This window comes from Eptesicus fuscus, chromosome 16, assembly GCF_027574615.1.
Source record: "Eptesicus fuscus isolate TK198812 chromosome 16, DD_ASM_mEF_20220401, whole genome shotgun sequence".
NCBI lineage: Eukaryota > Metazoa > Chordata > Mammalia > Chiroptera > Vespertilionidae > Eptesicus > Eptesicus fuscus.
Window position 1 is genome coordinate 66,561,809 of NC_072488.1, and position 14,381 is coordinate 66,576,189.

Genomic DNA, 14,381 nt, shown 5'->3' on the forward strand with positions numbered 1-14,381 from the left:
CCCCTGCCCGGCAGGGCTTGATGGGGGAGCTCAGGCCACTCCCCTCACCCCGGCACGGGCCAGGGGACCTAAGGCTACACCCCTGCCCCGGCGCCAGGCTGGGGGACCTCAGCCCACGCCCCACACCTTGGCACCAGTCTTGGGGACCTGAGACCATGCCCTTTGTCCCTGTGCCAGGCTGGGGGACCTCAGCCTGCACCCCCTCACCCAGTAGGTCTTGACAGGGGACCTGAGGCTGCGCCCCCCTCCCAGCGGGGCTTGACAGGGGACCTGAGGCTGTGCCCCTCACCCGGCGGGCCTTGACAGGGGATCTCAGGCTGCATACCTCACCTGGCGAGGTTTGATGGGGGACCTCAGGCCGCGTCCCCCGCCCCAACGCTAGGCCAGGGGACCTGAGGCTGCACTCCCCGCCTGGAGGGGCTTGACACAGGTGGGACCGGCCAGGTCTGGATCTAGTCCAAATGGGGTGGGGGGCGGCCAGGTCTGGGTCTCGTGCGATTTTGAGGTGCACATGGGTGGGCAGAGACTTGACTCTGGATCCCGTGGTGCACCCCAGATTCTGACAAGAGGAAGATTTTCATATACATTTTACTAATTTTCTTTCATCTCTGACACTTATATTATAGAGAAAAGGCAAATAGCAATATTAAAATATTTCTTCTAATTAATCCCCTTTTAATGTGCACGAATTTCGTGCACTGGGCCACTAGTATTTATATAACGGAATAATATATAGCATTGAGAATGAATGCATTCCAGATTTGTGTGATGAAATGGATAAATTCGTGAACATAACAGTAACTAAAATATATATATATAGACAAATGTACACACAATATATATTGTATAGTTCTATCTGCATGAAGTTCAGAGATTGGGCAAAACTAAACTGTAGTGTCTTCATGGTTAGACATAATTAACTAAACCTCAGGATAGCAAAAGACAAAGCAATAGTGCTGAGGAGAGGGCATGAGGAGGACGGCAGGGTAGCTGGAACATTCTCATTTTGAGCCAGGTGGTGACCACTTGCAGGCTAGCTCTGTGAGATTTCACTGAGCTGTACACTTTTTGTAGATGTCTGTATTATTTCATTTTTAGAGGGTTAAAAGAATCAATGATTGCCAGGCAGCGTTGAGAGCCCAGTATAAGGTAGACAGCATTACACTGAGTACACCCTAAAAGTACAAACTTCTGCTGCAGTGAGGAGGAGCCTGAGAGTGAGAGGAGGCAGAGAAGTGTGGAGTGGCCCAGGATGGATGAGGGTGGGAATTCATACTTGAAATGGTATACTCTGAAGCAAACATTCAGACAGACATAAGCTCAGGTAGTCAAATTCCCTAGAAGAAGAGAAGGCTGAAAGAGTGAAGATCACAGTGAGAGAGGAGTGAGCGCGTAGACATGAGAGCATGAAAGAATAAGGTATTAAATACATAAGGAAAGCTTCAGTGGACACCTGAATAGCATGCAGTGCACACAGAAGCAAGAATCTTTAGCCTAGTATTCATCCATTCATTCATTCACTCAACAAGCATCTAGCGAGTATCAGGAACTGTTCTAGGTGCCATAGAGAAAACAAGAAGGTCTAAGATGGTTCTCTTCAGTTTTAACTATGATAAAACATGCCTCATGAACACTTGCCCACAAGAGAAGCCCAAGCTGGCCCTCACCATTGTACACAGGCTCCACTCGAAATCGGCCCCTTGCCGGCGGCATCTCCTCGTGGGCCTCTGCTGGTCCCCTGGCAGGTAGTCACTGCTCCTGTGACCACATGCCAGGCACCACTTGATGCACTTTACCTCTATTCATCCTCACAGCAACCTTGGGAGGTAGGCACTGCTGTTATCCACACTGTCCAGGGAGGAACAGGCCCGGAGAGGTTAGGACTGTGGCCAGGATTCCCATCCTGGGAGTCTGGCGCCTGTAGATGTGCTCTTAACAACCAGCACGGTCCACAGCCATCATTGTCTGCTCCCTGACAAGTCTGAACCCTTGGATTTGGCCTTTGTTGGATAGAAATGCAACCATAGGGAGAGATCTATTCATCTCCCTGAACGCAGCTTAAAGTCTGCCTTCTCCATGCAGCCTTCCGGGGCCACCAGCTCAGGGTCAGTGGCTGCCATCCTCCTCCATGGGCATCTCCTAACTCCTAATACATCCCTGCATGTCGTCAAGGGCAGGAACTTTGACCTGCTCGTCTATATGTCTTCTCCAGAATCTGTCACACATGAGGCCACAGGCGATGACGAACTGGATGCAAAGAAGAATGTAAGCCCTACAACGGGTGGTGTCAATCTTAAGAGCCATGAAAGGTGGAAGAAAGAGAGGACCGAGTCTGAGGTCCTTCCCAGAGAAGGCTTCTGAAAGGGATGGCCTTGGCTAGACATGAAGGGATGAACAAGACATGCAGAGCTGGGGGTGACCTGGAGGGTGACAGGTGGAAAGTGCCAGTGCACTGCGGCCCGGAGTCTCCAGTGCGCAGGGTGTCTCTAGAAGCCAGTCTTTAAACGAAAGCCACCAGAGCAAGGCTGCAGGCAACGCACTCAGGGGTCGGGAGGTGCGAGTATCCAACTCCCAATATGAATACCTACCAGGAACTCTCGAAAGTTCTGCTCCTTAAGTAAACTCCAGAAACCAAAATACTTCTAAGTCCACAAGAGCTGGAAAAAACAGAGCAATTTAATCAGACGCTGATTGTTTTTGATACTTTTTATTAGCTAATAGAGTACACAATGAGCTGCAGCGTTGGAGCTGCTCTGAACTAGACACTGTTTTAATTAAGTCAATATTGGTGTGTGGAGATTTTACTGCATTTTCTCTGCAAGCAGGCCTTGCATTGTTACCATCAGTCTGGGCCCAGCCTGAGCCACGTGCGCCCATGTGATGTCCAAGAGCGAGCTCCTCCCCAACTTCACATCCTCATGGCACAGACAGTCCTGACAGTCAGGGTCCCACCAAGAAAGGGGCGCTGGAAAAATATTCAAGGGCATTTTTTAAAGTTTTTCAATATATTTGTTAAAAGTATATATATATATATAGCCCTGGCTAGTTTGGCTTAGTGGATAGTGTCGCCCCGTGGATTGAAGAGTCCCAGGTTCGATTCCACTCAAGGGCACATGCCCATGTTGCAGGCTTGAAACATCAATGATTCTCTCTCATCATTCATGTTTCTATCTCTCTCTCCCTCTCCCTTCCTCTCTGAAATCAATAAAAAATATATATTTTTAAAAGTATATATGTTGCTTTCAAACATAATTGCCTTATAGTCAGAGATATGCTAGATATTTATTTTATTATTTTTGAGGTTTGCCTTTTGATCTAATATATGGACAATTTTTATAAATGTTCAATGCCTTGAAACAATATTTTATGTATGTCCTGTCTCCTATGTGTCTGTTAAATCAAAATTAGTATTTTTGCCATCAAATCTGTTATACTATTGTTAATGTTTTGTCTGTTTGATCTATAATTTTCTGAAGTAAATTTGTTAAAACATAACACTAAGAATGTGGATTTGTCAATTTTTACCTGTAATCTGTACTGTTTTGCTTGAAATATTTTAAAGTTAAGATGCTGGATACATACAAGTTCATAATTGTTTTATTGTTTTATTTCTGTGTTGTTGTTTTTAATCTTTATTACTGAGAGTATTACAGATGTCCCTCTTTTTTCCTCATTGCCCCCCTCCACCTGGTTCCTACCCAACACCAGGCCTTCACCAGCCTACTGTGTCCATAGGTAATTTAATCTTTTCCCACACCCCAACCCCTTCCCTCTGAGATTCATCAGTCTGTCCCATGTTTCCATGCCTCTGATTCTATTTTATTCAGCAGTTTATTTTGTTCATTAGATTCCTTGTTTGTTTCATTTGATTTTAGATTAAATTGTTGATAGATATATATTTATTGCCACTTGATTGTTCATATTTTTTATCTTATATTCTTCTTCTTCCTCTTCTTAAAGAATAGGACCCTCATTCACTGCTGGTGGGAATGTAGACTGGTACAACCACTATGGAAAGCAGTCTGGCAATTCCTCAAAAAATTAAAAATAGAGCTATCATATGATCCAACAATCCAGCTCCTGAGAATATACCCAAAAATCTTGAAATCATTTATATGCAAAGATATATGCACCCTATGTTCATGGCAGCATTATTCACGATGGCCAAGTATTGGAAACAGCCAAAGTGCCCTACGATAGAGGCCTGGATAAAGAAGATGTGGTACATATACACAGTGGAGTACTACACGGTCATAAGAAAGGATGAAATAGCGTAATTTACAATATAGATGGACCTTGAGAACATTATGCGACATGAAGTAAGTCAAACAGAAAAAGCTAAGAACTATATGATTTAACTCATATGTGGGATATTAAACTGAAACTTATGAACACAAACAGCAGTGTGGCAGTTGCCAGAGGGAGGCGGGTGGGGGAAGAAAAGGCTCCTAATATGAGGTGACAGATTTGACTTTGGGTTGTGGGAACATGGTTCTATATACAGATTTTGTAAATTAGGAATCCACACATGAAACTTATATCTTCATGTTGAGTAATGTCACCCCAATAAAATTAAAAAATAAAATGTACTAACTAACTAACTAACTAACTAAATAAATAAATAAATAAATAAATAAATCTATATATATAAAAGCCTAAGTGACCAGTCGACCGCTTGACTGCTCCACCAGTAGCTATGACACGCACTGACCACCAGGGGGAAGATGCTCAATGCAGGAGCTTCCCCCTGGTGGTCAGTGCACTCCCACAGTGGGTGCACCGCTCAGCTGACCAATGGGCACCACATGCCAGTCTCATGACTGGCAAGCGCCACTGTGGCAACGCAAGCCTCTCCCATTTAGGACTGACGAAGTGAGAGCCCGCGGTAGGCACAGCAGGGCCAGGATGAGCAGGAACAGGAGGCAGGAGCAGCAGGCAGTGTTGGACTGCCAGTTTCTACCTGATCCCCACAGGACTGCAGTTTTCAGCCTGATCCCCACAGGCCACCCTGTGGGAATTGAGCCGAAACCGTCACTCCGACATACCCCGGGGGACCCCAGATTGGGAGAGGGCACAGGCCAGGCTGAAGGACCCCACCAGAGCACAAATCCATGCACCGGGCCTCCAGTAAATAAATAAATAAATAAATAAATAAATAAATAAATAAATAAGAATACCCTTCAACATTTCATATAATACTGGTTTGGTGGTGATGAACTCCTTGAGCTTTTTCTTGTCTGTGAAGCTCTTTATCTGACCTTCAATTCTAAATAAGATCTTTGCTGGTTAGTTGTAGGTACTTACTATTCATCACTTTGAATATTTCTTGCAACTCCCTTCTGACCTGCAAAGTTTCTGTTGAGAAATCAGCTGACCTGAAATCATATGGGTTTTCTCTTGTAGGTAACTAACTGCTTTTCTCTTGCTGCTTTAAGATTCTCTCTTTGTCTTTTGCCCTTGACATTTTAATTGATGTATCTTGGTGTGGGCCTCTTTGGGTTCCTCTTGTTAGGGCCTCTCTGTGCTTCCTGGACTTGTAAGTTTATTTTTTTCACCAGGTATGGGAAGTTTTCTGTCATTATTTCTTCAAATAGGTTTTCAATATCTTGCTCTCTCTCTCTCTCTCTCTCTCTCTCTGGCACCCCCATAATGCAAATGTTGGTACACTTGAAGTTGTCCCAGAGGCTCCTTACACTATCTTCATATTTTTGGATTTTTTTTTCTCTCCTGGTTGGGTGTGTTTTGCTTCCTCATATTCCAAATCATTGATTTGAGTCTCAGAATCCTCTACTCTACTGCTGAATCCCTGTAAATGATTCTTTATTTCAGTCAGTGTATGCTTAATTTCTGGCTGATCCTTTTTCATGTCTTTGACATTCTCACTAATATCCTTGGAAGTCTCACTAAGTCCCTTGAAGCTCTCATCAAGATCCTTGAGTAACCTCATCCCATGGTTTTTCACTCAGTACCCCGTAGCTAGCTTGCTTCCGTTACTTTCATTTGTGAGGTGTTTCTTTGTTGCCTCATTTTGGCTGCTCCCCTGTGTTTGTTTCTATGTATTAGGTAAAGCTGCTATGTCTCCTAGAACTGGTAGAGTGGCCTTGTGTAGTAGGTGTCCTGTAGGGCCCAATGGCTCAGCCTCCCCAGTCACCTGAGCTGGGCACTCTAGGTGCGCCCCTATGTGGGCTATGTGCACAGTCTTGTAGTTGAGCCTTGATCACTGTTGGTGTCACTGGGAGGACTTGATCTCCAGGCCAATTGGCTGTGAGGACCAGCTGTGACTACAGTGGGAGAGCTGCTGTGCAGGAGACACCCCTATGGAGCAGGACTTGCTTCAGTGGGGCTTTGGTGCTCACTGGGTCTGCCCCTTGAGTGTGTCACTTGTGGATGTGTAAAGTTGTAATCTGGTATGGTCTGACGCTGTCCACTGGGTGCACTGGCTCTAGCACCTCCAGGGAGGTATAAAGTCATCCACTGCCTGGGGCCACCTGGCAGGAGCTATTTGTATTGTGCTTGGAGGTGCCCAGACAAGTCAGGCTGGTACTAGTGCCTGGTCTTGGGCCTTTTATTGATTGGTTTTGGGCACTCTTACACCAGCTGCAGCTTGTTTGAGAGATTTTAGCAAAGTCTGAGGCCTGAGAAAGGACAGACCATTCATATGGAAAAGCTGCTGAAAACAGGTTGGATGGGGCTGCAAACTGGATGGTGTGGGATCTCAGGGAATCACCATGGTGGAGCAAACAGTGTGCTCCATGCTGATGGAGACTCAGACATGGCTGCCAGTCAGCCTTGTAACAGGGAGGTCCCAGCACAGGAACAATGACCCCTGCAAGCTCCCCTGTCTGGAAGAAAGCCACTCCTGAATTCCTGCCCAGATGCCAGACAATCCAGTTCCTCTCTGTATGTATCTGGGTCCCCCAAAGCCACCCAGTGCTGGGAGTCCAGGTAAGATAGTGTGCCAGCCCTTTAAGAGGAACACCTGGGTTTTCTTGTAGTCTTTCCAGTAGTCTCTGTGTCCCTCAGCCACAATCCCCACTTTCTTTCCAGTAGTCTCTGTGTCCCTCAGCCACAATCCCCACTGGTTTTTATAGCCTAAAGTTATGGAGTCTTCTCTTCCAAGCTCTGGAACCCTGGGCTGGGAGTCTATTGTGAGGCTGGGACCCCTTGCTCCTCATGGGAGGCCTCCACAGCAGAGATATCCCTCCTGATTAAAAAAAAAAAAAAAAAAAAAAAAAAACATACATGGGTTTCGGACCAGCCTGTTCTGTGCCTCCACCCCTCCTACCAGTCTCAATGTGTTTCCTTCTTTACTTCTCTAGTTGTAGAACTTCCATTCAGCCAGATTCCAGGTGGTTCTGAATAATGCTTGTTCTCTCCTTTAGTTGTAATTTTGATGTGGTTGTGGGAGGCGGCGAGTACAGGCGTTTACCTATGCTGTCATTGTTCTTCCTCACAAGTTCATAATTATTTTAAAACAAAGAGGGCACTGGCCATACAGAAAGGATATTTCTTGAGGAGAATGTGGGTGGATTTGTGTGTGGTCTGTTTTGGTTTGCCTTGTGGATGCACATCTCTGACTGCCAGGCAAATGGATTAGGAGACCTGAGCACCACCATCTGGGTTCTACCCTCAGGCCCTTTAGACTTTGCTCTTCTTCTCTTCTTCTAGGAATATAGTAAACACTATGTTCAACAGACGTCTAAAAAACAAACTCTCCCCAGTGTTCCGCAGAAGGCCCCACACTCATCTTGCCTTCCTTGAGGTGTGTGAGAGGTGCCTCTTGCCCACACCGGCCTTCCCATCACTAACAAGCAAACAAAAGGTAGTGAGGGGGTGGTCACATGAGAAAATCTTTCCTTTCACTTCTACATATTTGCCTTAAATTTTTCACAAATAAAAATAAAACAGCATTTCATTGGCACTTTTACATCTACCAATTACCTAAAATGACCTTGATCTTATTTAAACTCCTTTCACAAACATTGTTCCATGAGTTTTATTGATTGCCTAAGACAGCGAAGTTAGTAAGTAGGGGAGTCAGGCCCAAGTCTAGGACCTCAGTGTTCAGTTCTGTCCCATTTCACAGCAAACACATTACAACATTTTCATATCCCACAGAGCATGCAAATTTTTGCTGTATCATTTTTATAATTCCAATTTGGAGTTTTCTTATCAATGTTTTCTTGTGAATCAAACAGTTACATTTTTATGTAATCATGCAGGGTTTGAGCTGAATAGCAGCTGACTCACTGATATCATGTCACATTTCTCAGACCCTTAAATATTTATTTCCTCTTTAAAGCTTTATTTTCATGCTTAGGAATCAACACAATTTTCCAGGTCTGAAACATTGTTGTGGGGAGTCACGGGCCATGAGCAGCAAGCCAAGAATGCCCTGGCTAACATAACAGCCCTGTCCTGGCTGGGCAGGCCCAGCCTCCAGTGGGGGTGGGGGAGGGGGTGCTTGTGGGGGGGCGGGAGGAGGGGCTAAGCAAAGGTAAAGGCACTGCCTCAGGTTCAGCTGCTGGGGCAGAAAGGTCCATCTCTGGCCTGGTAAACTGCAAGGGTTATCCCTGGGCTCTTCTCTGGGACAGGTGGCTGCCTGCACACTGGGACAGCCTGTGCCCCAATGTTAAACCAGCTATTAATCCACCGAGTTCAGCCGGCATCCAGGAAAACTTCAAAGATGATCAAAGGAAGAGTTTATTCTGTTAGTAGAGCTCTCCCTAAAGAAACTGCATGGGATTCAGGGGTCCAGTCCTGTCTAAGCTCATCATCAAACCCCAACTATAACCAGACAAACAATGGGTCCGGGCTGCCTGTCACTACTCAAGCCAATGAAGCAGAGGCAGGGTTGAATCCTATATGAACGTTGATTCCAATACTGCCGGCAGTGTGGGAGAGCAGCAGGTCACCCACAAACGTCTGCTCTCTGCCCCCACCATAAGCCAGCTGCTTATATTGCAAAGGGCAGTTTACAGAAATGAAAGGACTAGGGTCCTCAAAGGGCTTAGTGATATGCAAGGGCTGGGGTCACAGGGGAAATAGCCGAAGGGAGTGCCAGAATTACCAGGTGAGCAGGCTGGAGGTCTGCACGGCCTGCAGGTGTGCACAAAGGGCTGGGGGCCCCCAAAGGCTGGCGATTCTGGTTTCTGTAACAAATCTTTGTTCATCTTCGCATGATGACAGGCAGCTCCAAATGGGGAGGAAGGGCTGCGTCTCCAGGTCAGCTCCAGCCCGGGCGGAATGTGCCTTCTTTAATCAGAATAAAACAGTCATGGTTCACAGCCTGATCAATATTTCTTACAAGTCTAGCTGGTTCCCCAACATTCTATTTCTGCCCCCTTTCACAACCCCAAAGAGAGCTTGGCTTGGAGAGGAGCTGCGAGGGCGGAAGGAAGCCTTCCCTTCTGTTGCCATGGAGACACGCTCTTGACCCACCCCCTCTCACCAACCCTGGGACTCCCACTGGCCCGGCTTCCCTGTGTAGGCACCATGTTTCCAGTAATTCTGAGTAAGTTGAGTTTTTGTAAAATGCATGTAAAATACATAGGCCAGGGAAACCAAACTATTTAAAGGCATAGTGCTCTGAATCCTTTTAGGAAAAAAAAGAAAGAAATCTTTAATAGTGTGAGTAGTCACTCTCTAAATTCTCCCTTTGGATGTTCACATGTTCATGCTCGGGGAGTGCTGCTGACTAGATCACATTCCCACAGCATTTGCTAAAAGCACGTGCTTCCAGCCTTGGGGCTCAGAAGGAACAGTGAGTGCGGTTTGTGCTCAGCGCCTTGTCTTCAGTACCTGAAACAAACTTGAAGGCCGGGAGCAACCTGGGGATTGGGGCAAAGCTCTCCACTCAGTTGTTCCTCTGGTTGCCATGGAGAACAGCAGTTTTAAAGGCATCCTTAAACAAAGCCAGCCCTGAGCTAAAACCTCTCTTCTTGGGTGAGAAACTCTGGGGGAGCACAAGAGACTTGGTTGGAAAGTTTGTAAGGAGGAAAATTCCAAAAAAAGGAGTGGGCTGAAGGCGGCCCTCCCTTGATTATCAGAATTCCGACTTAGGGGAGTGTCGAAGGCGGGGCCTCTAATTGTGCCTTGATCTTTCCAAACAAGCCTGTGCACCTGCGGACCCTCAGGTGTTTACTGGAATCCTTATGCTTAATCTTTGGGTGTCCTTGCTTAAAGGACACTACAAACACATGTGTCCTCCCAATAGTACTTACCATACTAATTGTATCCAAAAGGTAAACTTTATCTCAAACTGCTGTTACAATAAAAGCCTGAAGAGGCAGGCAAATGGGGCTGTCTGGTTCCTTTAGCCAGGCAGTCCCTTAGCCCTCTCTTTCACGCGAACCTGTGTCAGGGTAATCATTCATCCATTGCTCAGGGTCTGCAGGTCAGCCCTGGCAAGAAACACTAATGGGTGGGATGCAGGGCAAGTCTCTTTGCTGCTCTAAACAGCAAATAAGCGACATCCCTGAACTTTGTGCTTATCCAGAAGAGAAATTCACGTGGGACACGGGCATGGTTCTGGACAGTGCAAGGTCAAAGCTTACCGCTCCCTCTCCCTCTGGACCCAGGTTCCAACTCCACTCCTGAGCCTACCAGAGGTTTCTGAGAGCCGGTTCTCTCTCCATGTTCATTAGGCTTCATTTAGCAAATATCCTGCTTTGTGTTACTTGCTGTCTGGAACTCCCGCGAACATGGTCATTCTTCTCCAGTGGCTACATATGGCTTCCTTTTGCCCATCCATCCACCTTCTCCCTCTGCCCCTGGGGGCCTCCTTTGCACTGTTTATAAAGGAAGGGATTAGCTGATAATAACAATGGAGATTTATTAAGCCCCGGAAGCATTTAACATGTGTTAGCTCATTTTATCTTCCAGTAATCTTAAGGTAGATCTTATTTCTACCCCTATTTCACAGAAGAGGAAACAGTCTTAGGGGAAAGAATAATTTGATCACATAGATGGCAAGTGGCAGTTAGGATTCACCCAGACTGTCCAACTCCAAAGTCTCTCTTCGTATTGTCTCTCCATCTAATCATTCATTCGTTTATCCAAACAATATTTATTGAGCCAGGCACTGTTCAGGGTCTACAGCAACAATCGAGGCAAGAGAGGTTTCCAGAGAGACAAGAAATGAACAAATAAATAAGACTAATTTCTTCTTGCTGGGAGCTGTGGAGAAAGACTTCAAGGAAGGGGCATGGCTGTGGTCCTCAAGCTTTGATGCTCATGAGCTCACCCACGGCTTGTTTTGTCATTCACTGCTAGGCCGCACTATAAAGGGCTCTGGGTTCAGCAAGCTCCACATGAGGCTCCCAGGTGAGCTGACAGAGCTGGGCTGGGCTGGGCTGCACCTGGAGAGGCACTGGGATGGTGGTGGTTAGAATTGGAGTGGGAATGGGAGAGTGCTCCAAGGAGGCGTACACTGAAGTTGAGGACTGAATGATGAAAAGGAGTAAGCCCCAGAAGCCAGGAGGGAAGGATCCCAAGCAGAGGTATAGAAAGTGCACAGCTCTCCTGGCAGACACGAACTCTGGATGAAGAAAGGACAAAACAAAGTCTGCTGGGTGTTGATGAGGAAATGAAGAGAGAGAAACAAGGCCAGCTCAGACCCAGAACAGTTCTGTTCTTTCTTTTCCTCCTACTCCACTGGGCTATATTGTTTTACCATGAGAGTCAGAATGTCTTTAACCTACAAAATAGTGGCTGTTAGTTGACATAGAAAATAAGACCCAATATGAGGTTACTTTAAATGGCATCTTCTGACACTGATAATGGGGTTTTAGTTCCCCTTCACGCCACTACTACTTTCAATTGTAATTTTTCAAGTAAAAACAATCTATTGTGTTATATGTAATGTACACTGATGTTATATACTGTTTAATCATTACTTTTAAAAATCTGGTAACTTGTCAAATTGGCAAGTTGTTGCAAAAGATCAAAGACCAGATCCATGCCTTTTCTTTCCTCACTCTTCCACCTTGGTGTTTTTCTAATACAAATGTGCTTAGAAGTGACCTTGCTTAACAGGCTTCTGGAAGGGGCATGGCCTCGCCAGCCCTGCGGGAGCAGGGGCAACAGTGAAAGCTGGGACAGGATGTGACCAGGCTTCCGTGGGTTCTCAGCCAGGGCGAGCTGACTGTGTCAGGACAACTGGCTCCTCTCTCTCTCTCTCTCTCTCTCTCAGCAAACACTGGGCTGCTTCTGCACAGGGCCTCTGCTTTCTTCTTTTCCTTTGATCTGTTCCTATGAAGCAGTGATGGCCTTCATGATCAATAAAGGGAGCCTCTTCATCTCATTCCTAACATAAATGGGGGCTCTCAAGGTTTCAATTTCCTAAACATTACATAATTAATAGTTGTTTGGAGCAGCCAGAAGTTTACTGTTGGTGAGTGTTGTGGGCTGAGTTATGTCCTCCCAAAATCAGTATGTTAAAGTCCTCACCCTGTACCTTAGACTGTGACTGTATTTAGTGACCGGGTCTTCACAAAGGTAACCAAGGTCAAATGAGGCCAGGGCGGGGCCCTCCTCCAAAATGACTGGTGTCCTATAGGAAGAGGTGAGGACACAGACATGCACAGAAGTAAGACCACATGAAAGGTGCCGTGAGAAGAGGACCATCTACACAAGCCAAGGGGAATGGCCTCAGGAAAAATAGCCCTGTCAGCACCTTGCTCTTGGACTTTGGCCCCTAGAACCATGAGGAAATAAATGTCTGTTGTTTAAGGCCCCGCCTGTGGTGCTCTGTTATTGCCACCCAAGCAGACTAGTATCAGGAGTCTTTGTGTCTTTGATTCTTGTGGAAGCTTCATTATACATTTCATTCCATGCTTTTAAAAAATAACAATTAAGAAAACCAGGTGCCTCCTCTGAGTATATCCTGAGAGTTTCAGTTCAGCCCAAAAACCTGTGGGCTAGGGTTTGAGGGAGGAGATGTACCCCTGGTCCTCCCTCCCTGAGTGGGGGGGTCTCTTGCCTTCTGCTACAGTTTTGGTGCCTGGAAGTCTAGCCCTGAGATGGCACTGTCTCTTGAATTCTGTTTTACTAACTCTGGCTTGGTCAGCAAACAAGGAATTTCTGGGTTGTTGCTTCTGCTTGGTATTTCATATTTGGCTGAAATATACCCAGATCCAGATTAGCCACTTAGTCTGGAGGAAAGGTTAAAGGTGGTTTTGCAAAGTGCCCTTGTCTCTATGTTCTAGGAGTGCTAAGGATGAGTAGCTCTCCTGTGTGCCAGTGACAGCGTGTTGGTGTCCACCTGAGGATAGCCCGGGTGTGGAGAGAACTCCAGCGTCAAGCCTATGAGTCCTGTTGGGGGAACTTCCTATCTGGACAAGTCAGGGTACTTTTGGTTGCAGGTGACAGAAAACCAACTCAAACTGGCTTAAAACGGAAAAGGGGTCATGGTTTTAAGCCCATATAACTGGGATGTTCAAGACACAATGTATTGCCCTGGCCGGGTAGCTCAGTGGACAAAAAGCAACCAATGAATGCATTAATCAGTGGGACACCAAATCAGTGGGACACCAAATTCTCTCTCTATCTCTCTCTCTCTTTCTCTATCTCTATCTCTATTATCTCTATCTGCTCCTCTATCTCTCTCTTTATCACTCTATCTCTATCATCTCTATCTCAATCTCTATCATCTCTATCTCTTTCTCTCTATCTCTATCATCTTTATCTCTATCTCTATTTCTGATGGGTTTTGGTACACTTTGATCCTCAGTTCAAACTCTGTCACCTGGAAGTTGTCTATTGTCTATTTCTCTCTAACTGCAGACTCCATCTCTGTTTTTAGATCTATTCTTAGACGAAAGCTCCTTGCGTGTTGGCAGAGGTGGCCACAGAGTTACACATAGAGACAGTGAGCCCTCCAAAAGGAACATGAATCTTTTCCCAGAGATCCAGCAAAATTTTGGGAATCCCCCTGAAAGGTGCAGCTGGGGCCTCCTTACTTCTAACCAGCATTGCAGCCAGGACAACAGAGTGCTCTGGGTCACACCCCCACCTCTGGGGCTGAGCAGTGGGGTTGGTGCTGGCTTCATCTGAGCCACTGAGAATCAGGAGGGTCGGTTCCTCAGAGAGGTGCCTGGAAGATCAAAGTAAACGCATCAAACATGAATCTAGTGCTGCATTAGACTGGCTTAAGTGAGAAATTAATAAGAAAGGGGAAAGCACTGGTTCAAAAATTCGTAAGGCTGTCATGTGGAAGAGGGAGTGAAATGGAAAGAGGGAGAAACTCAAAATTACGCGTAGAAATTAGAAAATAGGCAGATTTGAGCTCAATATGAAGAAAACCCTTCTAGAAGGGAGAACAAAAGGAGTTTTGTGAAGTGGCGGCTCCCTTCTCAGACAGCCTGGGGGTGAGGGGCCTC

At 46.1% G+C, this 14,381-nt stretch overlaps 1 long non-coding RNA gene across 1 annotated transcript; it reads right to left on the reverse strand.

Moving 5' to 3' along the window:
* Positions 1 to 2,817: 2,817 nt before the first annotated feature.
* LOC129151946 (uncharacterized) lies at positions 2,818 to 10,658 on the reverse strand. The gene is made up of 3 exons (XR_008558651.1): positions 10,606 to 10,658; positions 9,071 to 9,255; positions 2,818 to 2,965 (listed from the first exon to the last, which is right to left on the reverse strand). It is a non-coding gene; the product is annotated as an uncharacterized LOC129151946 (long non-coding RNA).
* Between the last annotated feature and the right edge of the window lie 3,723 nt (positions 10,659 to 14,381).